The sequence below is a fragment of the Scyliorhinus torazame genome, chromosome 8, assembly GCF_047496885.1.
Source record: "Scyliorhinus torazame isolate Kashiwa2021f chromosome 8, sScyTor2.1, whole genome shotgun sequence".
In the NCBI taxonomy this organism is placed as follows: Eukaryota; Metazoa; Chordata; class Chondrichthyes; order Carcharhiniformes; family Scyliorhinidae; genus Scyliorhinus; species Scyliorhinus torazame.
The window spans coordinates 243,493,047-243,511,035 of NC_092714.1; the positions used below are offsets into that span (position 1 = coordinate 243,493,047).

Consider the following 17,989-nt stretch of genomic DNA (forward strand, 5'->3'; position numbering starts at 1 on the left):
GTTCTCAAGCTTGGTGACAAATAAGTTCCTGAACACTATGAATTTGTTGCTGTGAGTGTAGATGGAGAGGATTAGGGATGATGCCAGTGAACAAAAAAAGTGTGTTATCTTTGCAATAAAGGATTTAAAATATATATATATATATATAATTTTTTTCATGGGGTCTGGATGTCACTGGCTAGGCCAGCATTTATTGCCCATCCTAACAGCCTATGAGAAGGTTGTGGTGAGCTGCCTTCCTTAACTGCAAATTTCCCTATAGTATAGGCACACCCACAGTGCTGTGAGGGGTGTTTCCAGGACTTTGACCCAGCGACAGTGAAGAAATGGCAACATAGCTCCAAATCTGGATTCAGGATGGTGTGTGGCTTGAAGTGGAAACTGCAGGTGGCGGTGTTCCCATGCATGTGCTGCCCTTGTCCTTCTAGGTGGTAGAAGTTGCAGGTTTGGAAGGTGGTGTCGAATGACCCTTGGTGAGTTGTTACTGTGGAATTTGTAGATGGTGCACACAATGAATGTTTAAGGCAGTGGATGGGCTGCTAATCAAGCAAACTGCTTTGTCCTGCATGGGGTCCAGCCTCTTGAGTGGTGTTTGAGCTGCACCTATCCAGGCATTGGAGAGCATTGCATCACCACTGTAGATGGTGGACAGGCATTGGGGAGTCAGAAGGTTGTTGTATCTGTCCAATTCAGATACTTCAACCAGCTCCTTAATTAAAGTTTACCCAGATGTCTTTATTTATGAGTAGAACAAAGTACGGACACAGATATAATGCAACACACTTTATTAAATATAATTAACCCGTAAGTTACCCACTATACATACAAGAAACACCCAGGATTCCACTATACTACCCACAAGGTGGTTTGGTAAGTTGTAGATCCGATCCCCGAGTCCCTCTGGTTCATCTTTGCCAAGGTGATTCTCGCTGGCTGTTTCTTGCTTGCTTGCTTCCTTCTAGTCTGGTCAGGGTCACCTCACACATCAAGTCTTTGCTTTGAGTCTTTGCTAGTCTTCTGCCTCTGCTGCTTCTTCTGTTTCTCTGAGATGACTACTTTTATCCTCCTCCACTCACTTTTCCAGAAACTTCTCTGGCTTCCGGCCAATGAGGTCTCAGGAAGGGCTCCCAGCAGCCAATGGTCCGGTTGGTGACTGTTTGACAGGCCACCTGAGCCGGCCCCAGGTGTCCCATCTCAGGTGGTGTGGGCTGCACATGACCCGTTCCCATATAAGGTAACAGTAGATACTCCCTGTGATGGAAAGTCTGGCTCGATCTGGGCTATGAACAACAGACTTCCTGAGGTTTGACCACAAGATGAGTTACTCAAGGCAAACATCTAGCCACGATTGTCAGCTCCTGATCACATCAAAAGCAGTTAAGTGTTTGCTGCTGAAAAAAAGAGGAAGTGAAAGTACATAGCTCCTAGACATTTATGAACATTGCAGTTAGGTTCAAAGCAGGGTGCTTGAGATGCATTCAAGCATAAAGGCAAATGAAAATAAACAATCCAGACACCTGACTGGAAGATAATGCCCTGTCAATTACAGCTTACTAAAAGCTATTTCTCTTTGAAAATGAATAGAAGCCTCGCATTTCAAAGGATCTGATGGGGTTTTAAAGTCTTGTGATGTGATGTTGGCTTTCTATTAAGTAACACCTGTTGTTTTCTACACATCTGTCTGAGGCAGCAGGTGTGGAAAAGCAGTGGTATCTCACTGTTATTGCTTGGACAACTCTTTAGCTTCCAGGAAGGGGTGACTTGTGCGGGGAAGGGCTCTTATATGGGATTGTGTCTGATGGGAGGGTCTATGATATGGAAGATCTCTGATGTGGGACATTTGACGCGAGGTGTCTCTGATATGGGTGTCTGATGGGGGATCGCTGATCGGCAGTCTTTGATGGGGAGGTCTCTGATATGGGGTGTCTGATTATGGGGGGCCTAATTGGTGGAGGTGTCTGATGGGGGTCTCTGATATGGGGGGTCTGATGAGCATCTCTGATGGGGGGGTCTGATGGGGAATTTCTGGTGGGGGGCTCTGATAAAGGTCTCTGATATTGGGGAATCTCTGATATGGGGGTGTCTCTGATTTGGGGGTGTCTCTGATTTGGGGGTGTCTCCGGTGATGGGTATCTCTGGTGAGGTGGTCTGATTGGGGTCTCTGGTGTACAGGTCTGATGGGGGGCTGAGGGTGGGATGTGCAGGATTTGCGTTGTGTGTGTGATGGGGCCCTCCGATGGACTTTGGGGGCACCTCCGTAAAATACTTACCCCCTTGGCCCAGCAGGAAGTCTACTACATCAGGGTCATGCTGGCAAATACTTCCACCCATCCACTCCCACGTGAATCCTGGCCTAGAGAGCCGGAGCATCACGGAGGCGTGGAGAATCCGATGTCCAACTGGTTAGTAGGATGCATAAGAGTTCAAATGACCCATTTGTATCTTCCTGCTGGCATGAGGCATGAACCTCAATATCCTTGCCAGCGAGGGACTGGAGCATCACCCAGCGCCGATCCCAATTTTTGCCTGACGTGAGATTCTCCGCCCCATCGGGATCTCTGCTACCAGCTGTCATGAGACAACTTGTAACAATACAATATGGTGGAAGAAGGTGAAGACTCCAAAATTCATAAGAATGAAAGTTTAAAAAACTATAATCAGAAATGAAAGAATTGCATTCATATGCACAGTTGGAGATCACCGAAGAAGCTCCATTACAAATGTGGAGGTTGAAGGCAGAAGAAATGTTTACTGTGCAACAGGAAAGGACTCCACCAGAGCATGTGGAGATCCAATTAAAAGCAAAGTCAAAGGACCAAGCCAGATTGCAAATGAGTGAGTAAAATCCAAAAATTGGCAAAAAGTAAACTTTAAAATTCAACGCAATGGTAAGATAGACCAATTGTTTCAATGGGCACAGCTTGAAGAATGCTGCAGCCCGGATTCTGAGTCATGCCATAACACATGATGACCGTGCAGAGCAAGAGAAAAATCAGCTTTAGTTTGATACTCCAAGCTCAGGCGGCCACAGTGATTTGTTTAAAATACTTTCTGCAGAATAGCTGAAGTTTAAAATGGCTCCGTAACCGCGACAGGAGCCTGTCAAATCTAAACAGGTGTGGGAAGAAAGAAAAAGAATTAAACCTGTACTTCCCTCTGCTGAAAACAGCCATGGAAGGCAAATCAACACTGTAAGACCAATTAAAACAGACGGAAGTGTCTGGCCACATGTAAAATTAAGTGTTGAAGATTAAAAAGATTTTTAAAACCTATGATAAAACCAGGCTTGAATAAGAAACATGAGCCCGAATAAGTGGAAACGCTGCTACAATCAATTGGTCTGATAGCGAGTGACATTGCTGCCAGTGTTACAAAAAGGAGATAAGGGGTGAACTGGCTCCCCTTCTTGTTTGGTCACAGCTAAGATTTAAGTTTATTTTTCACAAGAATATGCCTTTTTCAAATCAGAATATATTTAAGTATTTAAGCTGTCAACAATGAGGAGTTAATTAAAGAGCAGTTTTATTAATCATTAAAAATAATAAAAATGTGACGTCCAGCATTCATCCCGAACACATTCTTTAAAATTTAACACATTCACGCACATGCACACACACACACGTATCAGATGTAAGGGGTGCTACGGTCCAATTAAAGTAGGTAGACTAATATGTGGTTACGTGTCCTTTGATTCTCCTTTAAGCATAGATTTTAATTGCTGTGGCTGATTTGGGTTAGCTGGTTTCTTGGATGTGGTCAGATGTAGAAGATGTTGCAACTATTACAAAATCTCCGTTTTCTAGTAGGTTTCTCGGAGATATTGGCTTCTCGCACTGGACTACGCTATTATTCCAAAAGAGGTAAAGGAAGAGAGCGCAGTGTTCAGCCTGTTTCCACTGCTGAAGACTTTCTTGACATCGCCTGTGTCACCTGCAATCTCTCTGTAGTGGCCAACTTGCTTTGAAATACTTCACCTGTTGTATATTTCCAAGATATTTGGGATGTGTCTGCCCGTGGGAGTCATTGTTTCAATATCCAGTCATTTACATTTTAATGCCTCTTCCTAACAAGTTTTCATAGGTGTCGGGATTATAGGAAAGGTCTCTTTCTTCACATTCCCCTGAGCGTGATTTGTTTGTTTCTCACCTTCACTTTGAAATGTGGTCTTGTATTTTTAAGCAGTTTGCTCTGTTTCAGTTCAAATTGAAAAATTCCCAGTCAATTGAAAGAGGAAAGATCTTGGGTCGGATTCTCCGTTTCAGAACCTGAGTGTTGTTGTCACCCTTTCCTGCCGGCAGTGGCTGGCCCTACCAATGCTGGCATTATGCTCTGCAGCCCCCACCTAGCACCCTCCTGTAGGAGATACTGTGGGCGTCCCCCTTGGGTGGGCCGCGAGATGCCTCACTGGCACGTGGCATTCGGTTGAGGAGGGGTCGGAGGCGAGGAGGGGCTGTGGAGTGATGTGTCATTAATAAACATTTAGTTTTGCACCATACACGCCTCTAGACCCCTTCATGAGACAATATACAACAATACAACACATTGTTGAGTGCATGACCTGGATCTTGTGTTAGTAATGACAATCAAAATGTTAGCATTTTCCCTGCAACTAACTGCAAGCTCTGGAATCTATGTATGTGCTGCTAAAGATGGAAACACAGAATGTGTTCTCATATGATTCTACACTTGTTCATTGGATGTGCTGTTAAAGTTATCCCAGGTTGCAATCAATCAGAAATCACGGAACTGATTGCCCTTTTACTCTGTTCGACTCACTGTAAAAATCTTTGCAAAGGTTACACGTTGTTAAATGAGGTGTAACCAGATTTTTAACAATATTCAAAGTACACAATTACTGCTGAAAATGTCGTCTCTCTAAGAATCTAATTTTATATCTGTGGAATGTTAAAATTCTCCATTTAAAATTTTTAAAATAGTTTAACAATTAAATATATATATATTTTAAGTCTGTTGGTGGTATTTCAATTTCTACTGAGACATTTCAACTTCTATACTGATCCAATATGTGTTTCGCAAATACTTATTTTGCTTCCTGTAAAATATAATTAAAATGGAAGGAACTTTGATACATTTTACTTCCTGGTTTGCTGTCTATGAGACTACTTTATTATGATTGGCTGCTTACTCTGCATGGTAATATTATTGTTTCTGGCTGTCTGGAGATCCCTTTGATTTGGCACCAGAATCAAAATAATATTAGAAAAGGGGAAATCCACACACAGAGATCTATCAGTAGCTTTATGCAAGGTCAGCGACAAACTCCATTGATGCAGCAATGGCCTGGATTTTGCAGGCATTCATTTTAAGGACTGTTTGTCTACTAAATGTGAAATTGATTGAACTGCATCAATTTCAATATCCAAACTTCAAAAATGCCTTGAGATATTTACTCACCAGGGGCGAAATTCTCCGTTATCGGCGGAAACTCCGCCGATCGGCGCAAAAAACGGCGCAAATCCCACTTGCGTCACGTCATAAAAATGGGCCGATAGTCTGCGGCCCGAAATGGGCTAGCAGCGACGTAACGGGATCCGCGCTTGCGCAGTGGTTCACGCCGTGCAGCGTCATACGCGCTGCACGGCGTGACGGCTCATAAGGCCGCGCAGCTCCCCCCCACCCGACCGGAACAGCCGACCGCAACACCCGACTTGATGGCTGGCCGTCGCTCAGCCCCGAGGTTCGAGTCACGCGATGTGGAGGCGCTCCTGGATGCGGTGGAGCAGAGGAGGGACGCCCTGTATCCCGGGCACGGCCGCAGAGTTGCCCCACGCCACAGCCGGCGTCTGTGGAGGGAGGTGGCAGAGGCCGTCACCGCTGTGGCCCTAACACCACGGACAGGCACCCAGTGCCACAAGAAGGTGAACGACCTTGTCAGAGCAGGCAGGGTGAGCGTCCCCCATATCCCCCATATCCCCCATATCCCCCCTCCCCCATATCCCCCCTCCCCCATATCCCCCCCTCCCCCATATCCCCCATATCCCCCATATCCCCCCTCCCCATATCCCCCCTCCCCCATATCCCCCCCTCCCCCATATCCCCCTCCCCCATATCCCCCATATCCCCCCTCCCCCATATCCCCCCCTCCCCCATATCCCCCCTCCCCCATATCCCCCATATTCCCCCCTCCCCCATATCCCCCATATCCCCCCTCCCCCATATCCCCCATATCCCCAAGTGAATCCAGCCCTAACCTTAACCTCTGCAATGCACGCGCAACCGATGGCGTGCATTCATATACCTGCCTAACACTGTTGCCTTTTACCCCTGCCACCACCCCCCCCCCCCCCAGGAGAAGCGCGCACACAACAATAGGGAGCATGTGAGGACTGGAGGAGGGCCCGCTGATGAGAGGCCACTGACCGTACACGAGGAAAGGGCCCTGGAACTGGCTGGCGGACCTGAGGACCGGGAGGTTGCTGATGCAGAGGTCGGGGCCCCACGAGCAAGTGAGCCACCAACAGCCCGTCCCCATATCCCCCCTCCCCTATATCCCCCTCTCCCGTATCACCTGATCACTGCCTGATGTCTAACCATGCATGCTTCATTGTGTATCGCAGGACCAAACGTCCAGGCACCCATCCCCGCAGATGCAGACCGCCCGCAGGATGCCCCTCGGAGACCACGGGAGACGGAGAGACCCGCACCCTCCAGCATGCGACGCCCGCAGGATGCCCCTCCGAGACCACGGGAGACGGAGAGACCCGCACCCTCCAGCATGCGACGCCCGCAGGATGCCCCTCGGAGACCACAGGAGACGGAGAGACCCGCACCCTCCAGCATGCGACGCCCGCAGGATGCCCCTCGGAGACCACGGGAGACGGAGAGACCCGCACCCTCCAGCATGCGACGCCCGCAGGATGCCCCTCGGAGACCACGGGAGACGGAGAGACCCGAACCCTCCAGCATGCGACGCCCGCAGGATGCCCCTCGGAGACCACGGGAGACGGAGAGACCCGAACCCTCCAGCATGCGACGCCCGCAGGATGCCCCTCGGAGACCACGGGAGACGGAGAGACCTGGAGCAACAGGGAGACGACACCCCCGTCACGTGCGGGAGCGACCACCCAGCGATGAGGGGGGCAGCCACAGGCCCCCGTCACATCCGAGCCAGGACACCACTACCCAGGACACCACTATCCAGGACACCCCTACCCGGGACACCACTACCCAGGACACCCCTACCCGGGACAGCACTACCCGGGACAGCACTACCCGGGACAGCACTACCCAGGACACCCCTACCCGGGAAGACGAAATACCGGACAGTGACTCAGAGTGGATGGGTGGAGACGAACCCCCACCCCAAAGTGCCATGGACTCAGAGTGGGACGAAGAGCACGACACAACGCCACTGCTGTCACCAACACCCTCCACCATCGCAGAAACACTCACCACGGTTGGGCACTTTAGTGATGAGGCGTCTGGTACACTCACTGGTGCGCACAACACAGCCGTCCCGGTACAGCAGGTGGAGGTAGGAGCAGCAGAGGGACCGGGCGGTCGGAGGGCAGCCCAGGCCAAGCGAACATCTGCCGCCCAGATGGATCCCGGGTTCCTGCAGTTACCACACCCACACATAGATCCGATGCAACCACCGACACGGAGACGAGCGAATAGGGTGACGGGTGGCTTGCGGCGGCTGCGGTCGCAGGTGGAGGAGTCCACCCGCGTCCAGGAGCTGGGAGTGGTCCCGGTCATGCGTGCCACCCAGGCTGACACCGCACGGGTGGCGTCCGCGGTGGAGGCAATGGGTGCGACGGTGTCAGACATGGGGAACGGTTTGCGAGGCCTGGGGCCTTCCGTGCAGGCGGCGTCTGTGGCCCAGGAAATGGCTGCCCTCTCACAGGAGGCCATGAGCCAGTGCCAGCGCCAGATGGCAGAGGCGCTCAACGCCATAGCCCAGTCTCAGCAGGCCATGGCCCAGTCTCAGCAGGCCATAGCCCAGTCCCTGCAGGCCATGGCCCAGTCTCTGCAGGCCATGGCCCAGTCTCAGCAGGCCATCGCTGAGGGCATCGGCGCCAGTGGCCATGTGCGAGCTGGCGTCGCACTGTCGCAGACAGGGTTCGACAACCCCCTGGGCTCCATGGCTGCAAACCTGCAGACCCCTGTCGATACCAGCACGGGCCTCCAGGACTGGCAGCGGCAGATGTCGGGGGCGCGTCGGATGGCCAGTCCGTTCGCATCCCCCACCCATGTAGAGGCCTGGGGGCCATCGGGCACCCCGAGGGAGGAGGAGGTGGTGTGGTCCGTCCCGGCTCCCTCTGTAGGGGAGGTCCCGGTACACCGCGACACCTCGGACTCCCCCCCTTCCGTCCCAGGTGCATCGGGTGGGCAACGGGCAGGACAGGCTGGCAGCTCGCCATCCCAGTCGCCCGGGCCGCAGCCTGGCCCATCTAGGCCAGGACGCCCCAGGAAACGGCCGCCAAAGGGATCCAGTGTCAGAGGGCAGGAATCACAGGAGTCCACCTCCAGTTCTGCTGTACCGTCTGGGGAACCACGTAGACGTAGTCAAAGGGCCCGTAAGGCCAAACAATTAGACACTGAGTAAGTTGGCACGGGTGCAGGGCACAGATGAGTTTTAGGCGCTAGGGCACGTGCATGAACTCCTTTGGTTATTAAAGTCAATGTTACACCTACCGAAGCTGCCTTTGTGCTCTGTCCAAAGTGTGCGGGGGTGTCATGTACGTTGAGCGCAAGTGTGTGTGTGAGGGGTGGTCTTACCTCAGCCCCAGGTGAGTCTGCCCCCTTCCCCCTGGGCCGCCATCAACATCCCCCGGGCAGAGGACGGGACCGTGCGCTGCAGTGTCACAGCCGCATGCAGGGATGGTCCGGGTGGATGGTGGTACTGTGGCCATGGGTCAGACATAGTCCAACGATGTAGAGCCAGGAGCTCATCGGAGGCGGGTTGTCATCATTCTCCATGGCCTGCGATAGACACGCGTCCACCCGCAACTGGGTGAGCCCGGCCCGTTGTGCCGCCGGTGGATCGGCAATTGGGAGTGGGGGGGTGGTGTGCATGCGGGTGGGGTGTGTGGGGTTGGGGAAGGGGGTGATGGTGCTGGGTGGATGGATGGGTGGGGGGTGTGGGTGGTCGGCTGTTGTCATGGTGTGCGGTCTGTGGCCATACTACCCGATTCCCACGCCCATCTAGTCAGTGAAGCGGGCGTCTATCAGTCTGTCCCATGCCCGCTGGGCCAGCCGGTAACGGTGGACAGCCACCCGTCTGTGTCTACCCCGTCTGCCCTGACCATTGCCCCCATCCCCCTCATCTGGGGAGGACTGGGCCTCTTCCTGCTGCTCCTCCACTCCGCCCTCCTCTGCCTGCGGCACATCGCCCCTCTGCTGGGCTATGTTGTGCAGGACGCAGCACACCACAATGATGCGGCCGACCCTATCTGACCGATACTGGAGGGCGCCCCCAGAGAGGTCCAGGCACCTGAAACGCATCTTCAGCACGCCAAAGCACCTCTCGATCACTCCCCTTGTCGCTACATGGGCATCATTGTAGCGGTTCTCCGCCTCATTGCGTGGCCTCCGTATAGGCGTCATCAGCCACGATCGCAATGGGTAGCCCCTGTCGCCCAGCAACCAGCCCCTCAGCCGGGGATGGCGTCCCTCGTACATGCCGGGGATGGATGACCGCGACAACACGAATGAGTCGTGTACACTGCCTGGGTAACGGGCGCAGACGTGCAGGATCATCATGCGGTGGTCGCAGACCACCTGTACGTTCATCGAATAGGTCCCCTTCCTATTAGTGAACACGGCCCTGTTATCTGCAGGTGGCCGCACGGCGACGTGCATCCCATCGATCGCGCCCTGGACCATGGGGAACCCGGCAATGGCAGAGAAGCCCACGGCCCGGGCATCTTGGCTGGCCCGGTCCACGGGGAAGCGGATGTAGCGGTGCGCCATGGCATAAAGGGCATCTGTCACTGCCCGGATGCACCGATGCACCGATGTCTGCGATATGCCGGACAGGTCCCCACTCGGTGCCTGGAATGACCCCGTTGCATAAAAGTTCAGGGCCACCGTAACCTTGACGGACACGGGGAGAGGGTGTCCCCCGCCAGTGCCACGTGGTGACAGGTGTGCCAGCAGGTGGCAGATGTGTGCCACGGTTTCCCGGCTCATCCGGAGTGTCCTCCTGCATTCCCGGTCCGTGAGGTCCTGGTATGACTGCCGGGGCCGGTACACACGGGGCGCCCTCGGGTGCCTCCGTTGCCGTGGGGCCGCGACGTCCTCCTCCCCCTCCTCGTCCTGTCGGTCAGGTGTCCCTCCAGCCTGGGCGGCTGCCGCCTGCCCCTCTGCGGCAGCCTGCGCCGCCTCTCTGGCACGCTCCTCCTCCTCCTCCTCCTCCTCCTCATCAAGGGCAACATAGACATGAGCGGCTACCACCACGGCGGCCAACATCGCTGGATGATCTGAAAACATGACGACCTGGTGGGGGGGAGGGGAACGACGACATGTCATCATTGCCCATATCCCCTCCTCCCCCCAGCCAGGTGGCATGGACCGCATGGGTCCAACTGTTGGAGGCTGGCACCTGGCCAGGTGGACCAACTCATTTGCCCTCCCATCACCCACCCCGGCACGGACCCCCTCCGCAACCCCCAACCTCCACCCCGGCACGGACCCCCTCCCCAACCTCCACCCCGGCACGGACCCCCCCCCCAACCTCCACCCCGGCACGGACCCCCTCCACAACCCGCAACCTCCACCCCGGCACGGACCCCCTCCCCAACCTCCACCCCGGCACGGACCCCCCCCCCCAACCTCCACCCCGGCACGGACCCCATCCACAACCCCCAACCTCCACCCCGGCACGGACCCCCTCCCCAACCTCCACCCCGGCACGGACCCCCTCCCCAACCTCCACCCCGGCACGGACCCCCCCCCAACCTCCACCCCGGCACGGACCCCCTCCCCAACCCCCAACCTCCACCCCGGCACGGACCCCCTCCCCAACCCCCAACCTCCACCCCGGCACGGACCCCCTCCCCAACCCCCAACCTCCACCCCAGCACGGACCCCCCCCCAACCTTCACCCCGGCACGGACCCCCTCCCCAACCCCCAACCTCCACCCCGGCACGGACCCCCCCCCCAACCTCCACCCCGGCACGGACCCCCTCCACAACCCCCAACCTCCACCCCGGCACGGACCCCCTCCCCAACCTCCACCCCGGCACGGACCCCCTCCCCAACCTCCACCCCGGCACGGACCCCCCCCCAACCTCCACCCCGGCACGGACCCCTCCCCAACCCCCAACCTCCACCCCGGCACGGACCCCCTCCCCAACCCCCAACCTCCACCCCGGCACGGACCCCCTCCCCAACCCCCAACCTCCACCCCAGCACGGACCCCCCCCCAACCTCCACCCCGGCACGGAACCCCTCCCCAACCCCCAACCTCCACCCCGGCACGGACCCCGCCCAAACCTCCACCCCGGCACGGACCCCCTCCACAACCCCTAACCTCCACCCCGGCACGGACCCCCTCCCCAACCTCCACCCCGGCACGGACCCCCTCCCCAACCTCCACCCCGGCACGGACCCCCCCCCCAACCTCCACCCCGGCACGGACCCCCTCCCCAACCCCCAACCTCCACCCCGGCACGGACCCCCTCCCCAACCCCCAACCTCCACCCCGGCACGGACCCCCCCCCCAACCTCCACCCCGGCACGGACCCCCTCCACAACCCCTAACCTCCACCCCGGCACGGACCCCCTCCCCAACCTCCACCCCGGCACGGACCCCCTCCCCAACCTCCACCCCGGCACGGACCCCCCCCAACCTCCACCCCGGCACGGACCCCCTCCCCAACCCCCAACCTCCACCCCGGCACGGACCCCCTCCCCAACCCCCAACCTCCACCCCGGCACGGACCCCCTCCCGGCACTCCCCCGGAGCCCAGCCTACTCTAACCACCCCCCCACCCCCCGCCGCACACACACACAAGCCGAGACACACCTCTCCTCAGGCAATCAGTCTGCGGCCACGCCATTTCCTGCCCAGAGCCAACCCCCCAGGCCGTCACTCACCTCCTCGCTGGTCGGCGTGAGCCTGGAGCACCGGGTCACGCCGATGAAAAGGAGGTTTGATTGACGTCGACGTGAACGGTCATCACGTCGACGGGACTTCGGCCCATCCGGAAGGGAGAATATCGGCAGGCCGAAAATCGGCTGCCTTGCGCAGACCCGTGACATTCTCCGCGGCAGCGGCGCCATTAACGCCCCGCCGACTTTTCTCCCTTCGGAGACTTCGGCGGGGGCGGGGGCGGGATTCACGGCGGCCAACGGCCATTCTCCGACCCGGCGGGGGGTCGGAGAATGACGCCCCAGGATTCCTTTAACTCTGACTCTATTTGCAGATTAACAGCTCCTTAAATCAGATTTATCAGACTTTTCCACTTGAGGGAGGGGGACACATTTGCATTTTTTTCTCAATCAAGGGGCCACTGATCAATTTTTGGAAAGGTAAGGGTTGGCACAACAATGAACTGAATTTCAAAGAAAGTTGAGGTACTAAGGAAAGAAATAATTGCTGAGAAAAAGTAAAGCAAAAAGTAAAGCAATGTTAGAGCAATAAATTGTTAAGTTAAAAAAAGAGTAACTCATAAAATAACACACACACTCACTCCCCCACCACACACACTCACTCACACTCAACTCCCCCACCACACACACACAAACACTCACTTACACAGACACATACACTCACTCCCCCACACTCACTCCCCCACACACACTCACAAAAATACTCACTCCCACAGGTACACATACTCACTCCCCCACCACACACACACATACACTCACTCACTCCCACACACACACACTAATAATGTAACAAGTTTGGCAACGCCAACCCCCCCTTCTGCCTCTGCCTCTGTAATAAGGTCCCTTTACCCTTGGCATCTTTCCTGCCGACACAAACTCTGAAATAACCGTACCCACCTTCCGGAAAAAGGTCTTTGGTACAAAAATCGGAAGTGTCCGGAATAGGAAATTTGACAGGACATTCATTTTCACCACTTGAACCCTCCCTGCTTGAGTCAGATGCAGCATATCCCACCTCCTAAAATCCTCCCGAACCTCCTCCACCAGCTTTGTTAAATTCCATTTATGCAAAGTTGCCCACTCTCCCAATACCTGGATCCCCAGGTAACACACACACACACAAATACGCTCACTCCCACACACACGTTAACTACCACACATACAAATACACGCAAGCTTACTCCCACAAACACACATACGCTCACTCCAACACACACACAAGCTCACTCCCACACATGCACGTACGCTCACTCCCACACATACACGTACGCTCACTCCCACACGCACACATACGCTCACTCCCACACACACACATACGCTCACTCATACACACACACAAGCTCACTTCCACATAAACGCAAGCTCACTCCCACACACACACAAGCTCACTCCGAAACACACACACATTCATTGCCACAACACCGCTCCTTGGACACACCATAGTTTTGCATCACTCTGACTCGACAGTCCTCAGCACCCTCACCGCCATCGCTGTTGGCTGCTCCTCCACTCAGAGACTATTTCATTTGCTGCTCATAAACCCGCAGGTAAGGCTCCCAGCAGCAAATGCGGGAAAGGCGCAGCTTGTTATTGGAGGAGAATCCAATTGCAAAATCATAAAATTCACTTACTTGCACCTTGAACTTACTGGTAGTTTGAGAAGTGGATTCAGGGACTTTGCGCACTGCAATGTATCCCTTGGGCTGTCAGCTGTGCAAATCTGCTTTAAATGAATGACAGATCCGACATGTTAGATTAATATTCAAGATAACGCCTTTAACCCAATTTGTTCAAGTAGAAAATGCAGCAGTATGAATATACATATATATATATATACACACACACATAAAGACATATATGTATGGCTTATTAGATATACAAAAACAACAATCTGTTTTGAACCTGAAGGTGGCAGTCCCTTCTCTTCCTCTTATGCAAAGCTTTCTTCACATCCTGTTAGAACTGCATCTCTGCAGAGACCTCCAGCCATGACTTTGAACTTTCACATTACAAATTAACTCTCCCATTTTCTTCAGGCAGACGTTTCATGAATATGAACTAGAACAATAAAGCAGGCTTTATTGAGAATAATAAGATCACTGCCTGTGCATTATTGACCAATCACAAACAACTACACCATATCTGTATTCAATCCCACGCTTCCCTGTCCTCTATCACATCACATTGCTGCGTGTGATAATGCCAGATCTCCAGTCATTTTAATACTCTGCATTTTGATAACCCGTCCTTCTTGTAGTGATCCTTCATTGTGCTCTGAAATAAAAATGGGCAATTTGAAAGTTTACCAGATCCTTTTTGTCACAATCTGATACAACCATTAACTGCGGTGAACACAATTTTGTAGTTTAGTGTCCAGCACTGTTTTATAACGGTCGAGAAATAAATAGGTATAATTTTGATATCAGCAATTCAAGGATGGTGTTCGGAAGGAATAATGAAAGGATGTTTGTAGGCGCCTTACCAAAGTAACAGCAGATGGTCACGAATCCCTCTGTGGAAAAGCAGACATGCTGTCCAGAGTTACCACATGTGATAATGATTAATTTACTGTATACTAATATCACAGCTAGAGGTGAGAAAGAATCAAATCTCTGGATGGCTTACAAGTGTAAAAGTTAAAATACTGTAATTACTTTTTTGATTTCATGCACTGTGGGAAACTCTTATTTCGAATTAATTTTCATGCAGCCGAAAAGAATACTCTCATTTCATTAGTGAGACCTGGATTTAGCCCTAGTTCCAACAGATGGGATAAGTCTCCACTCCAATTTGTGTAATTTGTCCCGTTTGTGATGTGTTTTGGCAAGTCTTCATCCAGTCCCCTGTGGGCAGGAGTCTGCCGCAGAGTAAGTCATTTGGAATCCATAATTGCTAAAAAAAAAAACTTCTTCCAAATCGCTGAATTATCAGTAAGAGTTTAACAAGAGGAGCAATCAAATAAAGAATCAAAAGTAGTCAGGCTTAATTATGTCAGCATTGAATGTGATCGGTCGATTTTATAAATGTTGACAAGTGAAGCTTAAATATGAGATAGGTGTTATAAAAGATGAGCTGGATGGAAAAGATAGATTTCGGCAAGTTATGTAGTTTGGTTCATGACCACAGCAGAGTTGATATAAACATGAAATGATCAAAACACAGCAAGTGTTGACTTTGAAGAATGTCTTGCTCAAAGAGTGTTACATGTGTGGAATAAAGTCTAAGCAAATACAATTAATGTTGATTTCTCCAAAGTAATTGCTGAAGCTAAGAGACAAGTAGGTACTTTTATGAAGACGTGGGGCAGTACAACGTCTTGCGGTGTTTGGATTAGTGCCAGTCAAAGCAATATTTAGGTAATAGTAAATTGTAATAATGGGTGATGGGATACATCCTAAAATGAGTTTAACTGGCAAAATTCATCCTGACGCTGGACATCAAGCATAGGGCAAACAAAAACAGTGCTTTGCCGGTTGAGTGCCTGATGTAGGAGGGAGACAAATCAAGTTGGCTTTTAGGGTTAGATTAATTGTGATCTGAGAGACTCATGTCTCCCGTGGCAGCTTGTTGCTGACATCTGCTGTTTCCTGGAAAAAGACCTCCTTCCTAATGGAGCAGGTGGACATGTATTGCCAGTGCCGATAATGTGCCTATCATTAGCGTTAGGAAAGCAAAGGTAGTTTTAAGGGATTTATATTTGTATTGGTAAACATTAGAAATAAAATATAATGTTAGGTGGGTTCAATTTAATGTTCCTGTGCCTCGAAGGGTAAAACCCAGAGCATGCTGGACAAAGGTGCTTGTATGTGTGTAAGTTGGTTAAGTTCGAACTGTGTTTCTATTGTGCTCAGAGAGGGCTACGGCATGAAGAATAAATAAACCAACAGTGGTTGCTTAGCAACTGAGGCCTTGCAAGGTAGAGAAGCCTTTAAGGTTTAGTTTAACTAATTTGATTGCAGTTGGAGATAGGTAGTGATTGAGAAAGCAGCTCTCACAGCTGTGCTAGAAGCAGTTAGGTTTAGAAGGCGAGAGAGGGAACATATCTCTCAGCCTTGATGGAAGAACCCATACTATCGAGTAATGGTTAAGAAATTAGATGCCAGAATTCTAGGCCGGGATTCTCCGAGCCTCAGCGCCGAATGACACTCGGCGTGGGGGAGGAGAATGGGGCCTCAGACCCACGATCGGGTCTGACTCCAGGACGGGGTTCACCGGCGACCGGAGAATCGGCGGCAGTCGCGTGTGCACGGTCGACGCGGCGCCAGTCGGGGGTCGTTCAAAGAGGTCCCCACGGCGATTCTCCGTGGTTGACTGCCAAGTTCCTGACGGCGTGGTTCACGTATGGTTCCACCCAGCAGGAGCTCGGCGTTGTGGCCGTCCTGGTTGAAGGTTGTGGGGGGGGGGGAAAATCAGTCTCCGGGGGGGGCCTCCACAAGGGCCAGGCCCGCGATCGGGGACTACCGATTGGCGGGCACGGTCACGGCCAACATGGCGGAGCCACAGAGCAGGCCAGCATGGAATCGGCCGCCGCGCACATGCGAGGACCTGCGGCGAGCAGTGCAGGGCCGCGTATGGCAGCTGGAGCAGCGCGGAGCACTCCGGCGCCATGCTGGCCCCTTGTGGGCTACAGAATCGCTGGGCCAAGAGGCCCGCTGATGCTGGCGTGAAACACTCCGGTGTTTATGCCGGCGTCAACACTTAGCCGCATTTTTAGAGAGTCACGCCCCAAATGTCCAGCTAGTTAAGGGCCACGCAACATGGCAGAGCCACACAGCGGGCCGGAGCGGAAGAAGGTAGGCCATCCCCAGACCGCGCGTGCCTGCCGATTGGTGGCTCCCAATAGCGGGCCTGGCCGTCATGGAGGCCCCCCGCGGAGACTGATCCCCTGCCACCCACCAGGACGGCCACCGCAGCCTCGACGTCGAGCTCCCACCGGGTGGAACCATACATGAACCACACTAACGGGAACTCGGTCAGTCGACCGCGGAGAATCGCCGCGGGGGCCTCTTTCAATGGCCCTCGACCGGCACTGCAATGACCGTGCGCTCGCGAATGCCGCCGATTCTCTGGTCGCTGGAGAACCGCGTGCCAGCGCCGGACCCGATCGCAGGTCTGAGGCCCCATTCTCCGTCCCTGTGCCGAGCGCCATTTTGGCGCGGAAGCTCAGAGAACCCCGGCCAAGGAAACAAGAGAAATGAAGAAGATTGTCCAAGAAACCTGGAGTTAAGTGAACAGAGGTCAATGTATTGTTCAGAAGAATTCATGGAAGAGTAAATAAAGCGTTCTGAGTTAAAGAGACAATCACGGTAATCAGATTTAAAGTGGAACAGCAGCCTGGAAATCGAGAGTTAAAGCAATTGTGAGTATTTTGCACAGCAGTCAAGACAAAGAAAACATAAAGGGGTTGGTGTGAAATCCTGGACAGGATCCATTGTTAAAAGTGGAGTGGAAGCTTTGTTTAAAATTGTCATTTGGAAAACCTGGTCTGGATTTCAGAATGCAAGGCAAAGAAAACAAAGAGGTTGGTGTGAAATCCTGGACTGGATTCATTTTTAAAAGTGGAGTGGAAGCTGTGTTTAAAATTGTCATTTGGAAAACCTGGTCTGGATTTCAGAATGCAAACCGTTAAGGAAATGCATGGGGAGGCAGTGGCATTGTCACTGGACTAGTAAACCAGAGACCCAGTGTAATGTCCTGCGGACCCAGGTTCAAATCTCACCAGTACAGATGGCGAAATTTGAGTTCAATAAAAATCTGGAATTAAAAGTCTGATAATGACCATAAAAGCATTGTTGATTGTTGTAAAAGCTCATCTGGTTCATTAATGTCCTTTAGGGAAGGAAATCTGCCATCCTTACCCAGCAACATGTGACTCCAGATCCACAGTAATGTGGTTGCCACTTAACTGCC

General features: G+C 53.0%; 1 long non-coding RNA gene across 1 annotated transcript; it reads right to left on the reverse strand.

Moving 5' to 3' along the window:
* Nucleotides 1-770: 770 nt before the first annotated feature.
* Nucleotides 771-13,621, reverse strand: LOC140428834 (uncharacterized). Its single transcript, XR_011948918.1, has 2 exons — nt 13,563-13,621; nt 771-1,388 (listed from the first exon to the last, which is right to left on the reverse strand). It is a non-coding gene; the product is annotated as an uncharacterized lncRNA (long non-coding RNA).
* Nucleotides 13,622-17,989: the final 4,368 nt, after the last annotated feature.